This window comes from Marmota marmota, unplaced genomic scaffold, assembly GCF_001458135.2.
Source record: "Marmota marmota marmota unplaced genomic scaffold, marMar, whole genome shotgun sequence".
Lineage (NCBI taxonomy): Eukaryota > Metazoa > Chordata > Mammalia > Rodentia > Sciuridae > Marmota > Marmota marmota.
The window spans coordinates 2,273,226-2,283,173 of NW_026000005.1; the positions used below are offsets into that span (position 1 = coordinate 2,273,226).

Below are 9,948 nucleotides of genomic sequence, written 5' to 3' on the forward strand. Positions count from 1 at the left end.
CCCCACACACATTTTGAGTTACTTCTCCATAAGCCTCAAGTAATATACTAGTAAGACAGAGAGATTGACCCACTTTCTGGAAGTTAAAATAATTTCTTTGGAGAAAGACATTCTGTATTACATAAAGACTGAAATGTAACACTTTCTTCAACTTTTTGAAGGATAAATCCTTAAGTGTAAATTATTATGCCTTATTCATAAGTTTTATTTAAAATCAGTTAAAAACTTATGCATAATTATTTTTAAATCATGCTTTCAGAAACATAACTATAATGATTTTTTAAAAAAATTATCACATGCATTATCTTTCTCTTGAAGTTCAATGATTCCTTTACATAGGCTTTAGGTAATCAGATTCTAAACGACCTGGAGTCTCTTACTTTAAAAAATATAAGGGATCCCAAAGAGTGAGGTACCTGCTATAATGTAAACATTAACTGGCTTCTGGGAGTATGAAACTATTAATTTTGTTCCAAGACAGAAATCAACACAAAGATTTTTTACTTGGGTTTGCCTTCTTTTCACTTGGACCCACATTATGGTTTGAAATTTCATGTGTTGGAAACTTAATCCCCAAATTCATATACTGATAGTATATGGAAGTATTAGATAAGATCATAAGGGAAATTAGGATTAGATAAATTCAGACCCTGGTATGGGAGTAGTGAGGTGATTTGCCTGGTCCCTGCCAAGATTTGAAGCTCTTCAGGAAGAGGACCCTGATTCTGGCTTGTGCTTGTCCTGGCTCTCCTTGTCCTTGGCTGGGTCCCTGCATGCCATCTGTGCTCCGTGGAGCAGAGGGAGCTAATCCAAAGGGCCAAGTTGACTGGGCAGGCCAAGTGCTAGGACAACATGGCCATCTGCAGAAAGGCTGTGACCCAGCAGGGTGCCGAGATATCCATCCAGGAGTTCCACCCACTCTTCAGGTCTATAAGAATGTGGTTGAAGACCAGAGGTCTGCCTGGAGGAAAGGACACCTCCAACAAGAAGCTTCAGCTGATTAAGAATCATCAGGAGGCCAGGGAGTCAGAGCTAAGGTAGATCTACACCTTTGACCTGAAATTGTTGGATAAGTATTTAAAAGCCAATGCAGCTAATCCAGAGAGTAAGGTCTATCTGAAAATAGAGGAAGATTACTTCCAGTGTTTTGCTGAGGCTGCACTTGGTGATCACAATGCTTTGATTCAAGCAAGAGATACAACCCGAACATCCAGTCTACCTAGGCTGGCTCTTAACTTGTCTGATTATACTATGAGATCCATGATACAGCAGAGCTTGCCTGCACACTGGCTAAAATGGTTTCTGATTTGTTCATTGCAGAACTTGATATACTGAATGAAGACTCATATGACAGCACCCTCATCATGCAGTTGCTTGGAGACAATTTAACATGTGGCCATCAAATAATGTGGAGAAGACTGTGATGGTGCAGAAGGGGCTGCAAACAAATGCAAAGAGGATGTCATCTTTCTTCCCTTTGAGAGAAACCTTTTCACATATCTCCATTTCTCATCGCACTTGGATTTCCCATAGCAAAGGAGCCTGTTCGTGTGTATGGAATCATTACAACTTTGGGAAAACTCTTGTATATTACAACTTTGGGAAAACTCCATCCCTTGATTTGTGTTTGTCTTGGCCTTTCTGGCATGCAGTTACAGCTGTGGAAAAGTATTAATAGATTCATTTCATATAAACATAAGTAACGTCCAAAAATTAGGTAGAGGGCTAAAAATGTATTTGGCATTTAAGTAATCTGAACCAATTCTACAAGTGACTGTGCTTTGTATTACTGTGAAGATATGAAAATGTAGTTAAGTACAGTTTGAGGAGTATTCTACATAACTTCTAATGTCTACATTTCCCTCCCTTACCCTACTTTAGGTGCTTCCTTTCAGTAAGCAACTTTTAAGTTATGAATGTATTCCCTTTTAGTAGGAATTTGGAAATACTAAATCAAATGGAAAAGTACTTGGTACTTCTGGGTTCAAGGTAACAAATTAAAATGATATATATATATATATATATATATATATATATATATCTCACAGATGGAGGTTGTATTCATCTGTGACAATAAGGAGCTTACTGGTTCATTCTTCATTTGCTACTGTTTAAGTCAACAACTTCTCTTCCCAATAAAAATTCACTTACACCTTCAAAAGGCAACAAGCTAGCACATTTGCTCCATCTGATACCTTCTACCATGTTATGATGCTACAAGAAGGCCCCCACAAAATACCAAAATGATGTCAGTACTGTGCTTTTGGACTTCCTAGTCTCTAGAATTATAAGCCAAATAAACTTCTGTTCTTTATAAATTATCAGGTCTCAGGTTTTCGTTACAGCAACAGCAAATGGCCTTGAAACATTTGCAACTTCAATAAAGTGGAGAATTTTGGCTGACTGCTGAGTCAAGAGATGCCACATTTTGAACAAGTATGAGATGCAGGATTTTCAAGGGAGATATTAGAGGCTGTGTGAAGATGGCTGCATGACTCATTACTCTTCACTGGCTTTGAGCATACAAAATGGCTAAGGGTTGCATTTTGAAGGCTGATTTTTCAAAGAGGGCTATTGGTATTCAGTGACTCACATCCTTCCACGGGGGACCGACATGCTTCTGCCTTCCTTCAAGTTGTAATTTAAGAGAGCAAAGACTTAACATGGACTTTTGGTAGTTTGATGAATACAATGGGTGGGTGTATAATTCCTACCTGGAAAATATTATGGGCAAGATAAGGCTCAGCAAGCCTCTTTGACAGCCATTACTCTCAAAGAAGCTGCATGCTTATGTCACCATATTCTTGCCAGTCCTTGGCAGTGTCTGGCTTTAAAGTTTGCCAGGTTTTAAAACTAAATTTCTTAGTTTTGTTTTAATTTGATTTATTTTAAGACCAATAAACTTGAGCAATAAAAACTTGCTGGCATTTTGATATTTTTTGTCCATTACTCTGCTAGGGTCACTAATTTCCTATTGATTTGCGTAAGTTCTGAACAGATTCTAGTCTGTATGTAAGAGTATATCATATCTTTGTGTGATTCTTTGATGTTTTTAGAAATTGCAAATATATTTTCTTCCATTATGTAGACTATTAATAATTTTGTGATACCTTTCACACAACAGAAATTTCCAATTTAAATGCAACAAAATTCATTTTTTTCTTTTATCTTTGTACTCTTAAGTCCTCTCTTGTCTTGGACATACAAAGGGTGATTTTCTTATTGGTGTCAAATTAATCATCAGCTATACTATATGTGTTTACATTTATGCAGAGAAATACTAATTATTTTTATTCTGCTTAATGCCCCCAAATAATTAAGATGATCTGTAGTAAAATAATTATATAATGTTTGCTATAAAAATAGATGCCTTTGAAATGTCAAAAGCAAAGGAAGTAGTTGAAATCTATCTAAGCTAGTATTTCTCAACATGAGGTCTCTGGGTCATTTGTATGAGTTAGTTTTTGTATTTGTTAAATAGGCAAATTTGAGGTGTTAACCCAGATCTGCTTAATCAGAATCTCTTTATGTGGACCGCAAACTTTTCATTCTTAATCTTTATATATCATAATTCTGAATGTCTACACTGAGAACTGTTTAATGCTCCTAATCTAAGAGTATTAATTTTGAGATTTAAATTTGGGTCTGAGCTCTTAGGCTGCAAAGACTATGAGGAAACATTATAGGATATAAATTTTAATTGACAAAAACTTAATGTATACTTTTTTTTTTTTTAGGGAAAATGAGCTTTATCCTAAATTATTAAAAATATATCCCTATTCATGTTGAATCTCCATGAATCCTTTTGCAGAGGACCCTGAACAACATACAGACAATCTCTTTAAGGGGGTTTTAAAGAATATTCAGTAATAGGTTTCATGTGGCCTTTGGTTTATTTAACCTTCAACAAAATCTAAGAGCAAAACATTAAAGTAACTGGATGAGTGCATTTCACAAATGAATTTGAGTTTCTTTTTACACTGTATCAAGGTTAACAGTGACTAGCTCAAACAGTTTTCCTTGGAGAGGAATTTTCTTGGTGGAGTAAAGGTAGTCACCACAGGGCTCCTTAGGGGAATATTAGTTTACATTTTTTTTTTGGATCAAAATGTAGTGTTAATATTAACACAGAAAAAGTATTAATGTTGCATTAAAGGTCATTGCAAAATGTGGGGGAATATGGAAAGAGCGATTTTTGTTAAAAGACTTTCACCTTTTAGCTGGAAGACTGAATTATTCCAGGATTTCTGAAGTGCTCTTTCTCTCTCTTCTCACTGCTATCAAGAAACAAGAACCTGAGGTGTCCATGGCAATGACCTTGTTGTTAGATGTCCTACTAGAAGCTCATTTTGGGTAACTTATCAGGATTACCATAATTTGTTTCGAAAGTACTTAGCAATAGTTTAGTATACCAGGAATCATAGAATTGAGTTAGAAAGAACCCTAAAAGTTATCAAGCTTAGTCTTCATTTTATGTGGGAAAACTGAGGTCCAAAGAAGTAAAATGATATGGCTTAGATGATTTATTTATTAGCAAAGCTATGAATAGAATTCAGCCAAAATGCCAAAATGCAAGAGAAAATCGAGGACAGAGCTTTATCCTTCTGGATAAAGAAGCAAAATCAACAAGTATCAGGTAAAATACTGTTTCTAGAATTTCCAGATTTCTTGTTGAGTGAAAATAATAGGACCATTAGCAGGGCCAGTTCTGTGTCTTGAATGATTTCTAGTAGTAATAGCACAGGATATCTCTTCTGCCTATTAATTAAGGAAGATAGCAACCGATCAAGATTCCATAACTTCTAAATTAGATTTAGAATGAAAGAGACAAATCCTTATTTTTTGACAAGCTAACTAATAAATAAAATGGCATTTTAACAGAGTCCGATGGGAAGGGCTGGGATTTACCTAATCCCAGATACAGGTGTTTCCTTCTCTTTCATGGTTTTATTCCTTGCTCGATGACCTGGCATCAATGTTACTGACACTTTAATCCTAATTTCTAAAGCACTATCAACAAACATTTCTTTTCCTTCCAAATGAAATAGAAGTTCCATGAAATGATTTGAAGTAATAAAAAATGTTGTCCATTATAAAACTGAAAAAGAGGTAAGAAATAAAATCTTCTTGTCTCTCCTTAGCAGTCCTAGATTGGTAAAAGTTTAATATTGTCAAATTTTTATAAACATTCAGGAAAGAGCCAGAGAAGCCATTAGCATTGAAATCTAACTTAATGAGATGAGTTTTCAACAAACAAAATATTTTGAAGAAAAGTATTATTTTGTATGATTTAGTCTTTTCTAATTTCCTCACAAATATAAGCAGTCATTTTTAAATTTTCTGTTGACTATACTAGATACTACTACACACAGACACACTCTTTCTCTCTCTTATACACACACACACACACATACACACACACACACACACACACTCGCAGTCTTCAGTAATTCATGAATTCACTCCCCTTGCTTTGCTATTGGTTAGGAAAGGAAGTTGAACAGTCAAAATTTCATTAATTGCTTATAAATATAGCTCTAATAATTTAATTATTATTTTCTGGTACTAGGGATTGAAACCAGGGGCACTCTGACACTGAGCTACAGCCCAGTCCTTTTAATTTTTTTTTTTTTATTTTGAGACAGGGTCTTGACAGTTTCCCAGGCTGGCTGTGACTTTTTGATCCTCCTGCCTCAGTCTCCCAAGTAACTGGGAATAAAGGTGTACACCACCATGCCTGGCTTACTCATTCAATTAATAATTAAAAAAATAAAAATGACAGATAGTTTGTTTAACATAGAATAGCTCTTTGTGGAGCCGCAATAGGAGCTATTTAGGTAGGTTCAGATAATCCTGCATGTGAGATACCAGCATGCTTACTAGGGCATCCATCACCTGGAATAGTGAAGAACAGCAGGGTTAAGAAGGCGGGTGAAGCCCCCTCACACAGGGCAAACGGGATCTCATAAAGTGAGCTTGCCCAGAAGACCATAGGCTTTCTTTCTGAAGTCTATGACGTATATATAACAAGGTTATCAGCAAGAAACCATGAGAAGTTACACTTTCTCTCAGTTGAAGAGGCTTGGAAGAAGCATGCTCTGGGTACCCATGTTTTATGACTTCCTTTATTGATAAATCAGAACCTGAATTCTCTTATCCAAACTGAGATTTTCTCATTTATCCTTTCTTCCTCAGGGTGAAGATTCTCGGCAGGAAGACAAAACAATCTATTTTACTGATGTGAATCAACTTGTTCTCTTTGTGAGAGTTTAGGTGCCAGTCTCTGAGAAACATACTGCTTATCCAGTGAGAGTTTATTAATTCTGATCATACTTTCTATTTTTAAAACTTCTTTCTCTAGTGTAATAATAGTAACAGTTGAATACAGTCAGCCATCTGTATCTGCATCTTTGGATTCAACCAACCACAGATCAACAATATTCAGAAAAGAGAGACAAATGGCATTATGTGAAACTAAAACTCTTCTACACCACGAAGAAAACAATCAACAGAGCAAAGATAACATACAGAATGGGAAATAGCATTTGCAAACTATACATCTGACAAGGAGTTAATAACAAGATTATGTGTGGAACTCAAAGAAAATAGCAAAACCCAATAATCTAATTTAAAAATGGGCAATAGATCCAAACAGACATTTTTTTTGAACCAAGAAATACAATGGTATTTGGAAAAGGCTCTTTTTTTCAGGTATATGAGAAAAGGTTCTAAAGATTTCTACATTGCTCATCATCAGGAAAATGCAAATCAAAACCACAATGAGATATCACCTCATTCTAGTTAGAATAGCTATTATCAAAAAGACAAAAGAAAAGGGCCAGTGAAGAGGTGGAGAAAAAAGATCTCTTACATACTGTTGGTAGGAACATGCATTAGTACAGTCACTATGGTAAATATTAAGGAGGTGTCTAAAAATTAAAAATAGAAGTACCTTATGATGCAGCAGTCAGTCTTACTACTGGATATATAAAACAAAATCAGTCCGTTGAAAATATATCTGTACTGCGGCAGTCCGGCTGGGCAAAATAACCAGGAGGTGACCAGCAACTTGAAGGTTGAAGCGGGAACTACTTTATTGCAAGTGAACTCAGCGGGAACTGAGCGGGAACTCAAAGTAGCAGGCTCCTAAGGTAGCGGAACCGCTTTATTGCGGGGCAGCAGAGGTATATATACCTAACTGATTACACACAGCTTGACTCAATGAACATCATCTACATACAGCAGTCAGCCAATAAGGAATCCTCATCATCTTAATGGCTCCCTGGAGTTGCTTCACAAACCACTCCTCCTGGCAAACTGCCAGGTGCCATCTTGACTTGATTTGCATCCCCAACACTGTACTCTAATCCTAATTACAATGACTTGATTGTTGCACAGTGTATACATGTATCAAAATAGCACATTGTACCCCATGAATCTGACTTTTTTTTTGTGTGTGTGTGCTGTTGGGGATCAAATCCAGGCCTTGCACATGCTAGGCAAGAACTCTACTTCTGAGCTATATTCCTTGCCCTATAACTTTTAAATCTGTAAATTTGTAATGTACAAATTTAAAAATGAATTTAAGACATCTTTTTAAATTTGAAAAAATTATGCATTAGTATTGGACACTTGCAGACTTTTTTCTTTTTCTTTCTTTCTCAGATTGTTTCTTTCTTACCATTATTCCCTAAGCAATATAGAACTACTATTTATGTAGTATTTACATTGTATTAAGTATTATTGTAGTCTAGTGATTATTTAAAATATACAGGAGAATGTGCATAGGTTATATGCAAATGCTTTGCCATTTTATATAAAAGACCTGAGCATCTGCCAAGTTTGGCATTCCTGTGGGGTCTAAGAACCAATCCCCCATGGACACTAAGGGAGCTATCCTTTTGTTTTGCCTTATGAGGAAAAATAACGAATTTAATCTTACTTTCCCTTCATTAATTTTTCATAATTTTATTTTCTGAATTTGTAGTCACATAAAAAGCATACTCTTGTGTAATCCCAGGTTACATTTTCCTTAAAGACTGTAAATATAAACCTTTAAAATTCTGCATCCATAGTTTAGGGACATGAATTAATTATTTGGAATTCTTCACCATTGCCTGTGACTATTTTAACTTATTTCTGCAGTAGCCATATGCTCTAAATGTTAACCAATACAAATTAAGAAGATGTATTTTACTTCTTTTTGCACTGTATTATTGTTTGGATGATCAATGTGGGAATTATAAGGCCAGAATTATACATTGCCTACTATTAAATATTAAACACATGATTTGAGGTATTAAATAATTTTTTTTGTATTTTTCTAATTTATGCCTTTTGGTGAACTTCACATAGTTCTGTGAAGGTAGTTTGAGGATCAAAGAGAATTTAAGGTATGAGATCGCTATCTTTAGTTCTCAACAATCAATCTGTAAGAGGAATGTAATTTTACGTAAGAGTTGCATGAGGATCACCAGGTGCAGTGTAAATGGTTGTTATTGCATTTTCTTCTTATTTCAATTGGATCGTTAAAGATAGTCTTAAATTGGATCTGATATGATATCTATAACCAATATATAGAGAAAAATTCAAGCAATAGATTTTACTTACCTATATTTTATTCAAGAGTGACAACTGTAATTCTGTTCTGTTTTTGACATTCATCACATATGAAATTTGCCCCTTGATTAAGGAAGATGGCAGAAGTGAGCTAGGCAGTAGTCCTGATCTCCTCACAACACAGGAAGGAAGACAGTGAAGGGAAAGCAGAATTGAGAGGTAGGTGACAAAATAAATGCTCTAAGACTCCATATTACAGTAGTCTGAGACCTGGAGATACTGGAAGACAGGGTGCCATAGTATTAACCAGACACAGAGTGCCCTAACCACCTCCCCAACCTGAAATGGTAGACTGGACAAGAATGGGGTGTGTGGACATTCTCTTAAGCTCTGCCACTTGAAAATGGCTGGAAAGACAGATGAAACTTAAAGCACAGGAGGCTCCTTAAAGCAACACAAACACTCTAAAACTGAACAGTGAAAAGAAAATTGAGCTGGGGGTATGCAGCCATCTTGTGGAGCCCTCTGTTGAGCAGTCACCCTCTTAAATCAGCATGGGGTCTTCCTTCACCCAGAAAGCTGCAAATTAAACCAGAAGGAAGTACTCTGCAGTGGGACCTCTTAAGAATCCAACCAAGAAGAACTTCTAGAAGGACCACTACTAAGCCCTAAATCACCAAAATCCCTCTTGTCCTCCCCCTCCCCATAAACAAGGGGAGTGGAGTAGGTTGGAGGGGACCTGTCCTGGAACTGTGCCTCTAACCCTGTTCAGCCTCTGTGACCCAGGCAAGGGTGAAAAGTGCTACCCAGCATCTGCTTGTTGCTCAATTCAGACAGAGGCAGCAATGAAGCACCTTTGGCCCTGAAGGAAGGAAAGCAGATTCACCAGGCCCCTGACCATTGACACTGGGGAGAGGTACCTAGGAAGACTAGGAACAATTCCTGGAATCTAGATTATAGGACTGGACCAGAGGAAAATTGCCTGAATATCCAGTGGCACAGAAACTCAGCAAGAAATTGCTTAAGGCTATGCAGCAGAAAGGGACTGATACCAGCCTTAATAGGTGCATAGCCTGAACTGTGAGCACAGCTGGCAAGTGAAAGGACATTGTCTGGGTACTTGTGGGACCTTGCATCAGACTTAGTAAGCAGAGGTAATTTACATATGCCACTCACCACCTGGGGCCATGGAAACTAGAGTCCAGGTGAACCACTGGAGGCTCTTCACCACCATACCTGAAGAGAGCAGCATTGGCTGGGGAAATACTTGTATACCACAGATCACCCATGAAAAATCCACAACCAGAGTTCTTTTGCTCATGGACAGCCACCAGGACCTTTAGTACTGAGAAAAGGATCCAAAAGAGGAAAACAGTTACTGGTGATACA

The 9,948-nt window shown here is 36.8% G+C and overlaps 1 pseudogene; it reads left to right on the forward strand.

Moving 5' to 3' along the window:
- Positions 1–2,916, forward strand: part of LOC125618336 — a 10,179-nt pseudogene extending 7,263 nt beyond the window's left edge.
- Positions 2,917–9,948: the final 7,032 nt, after the last annotated feature.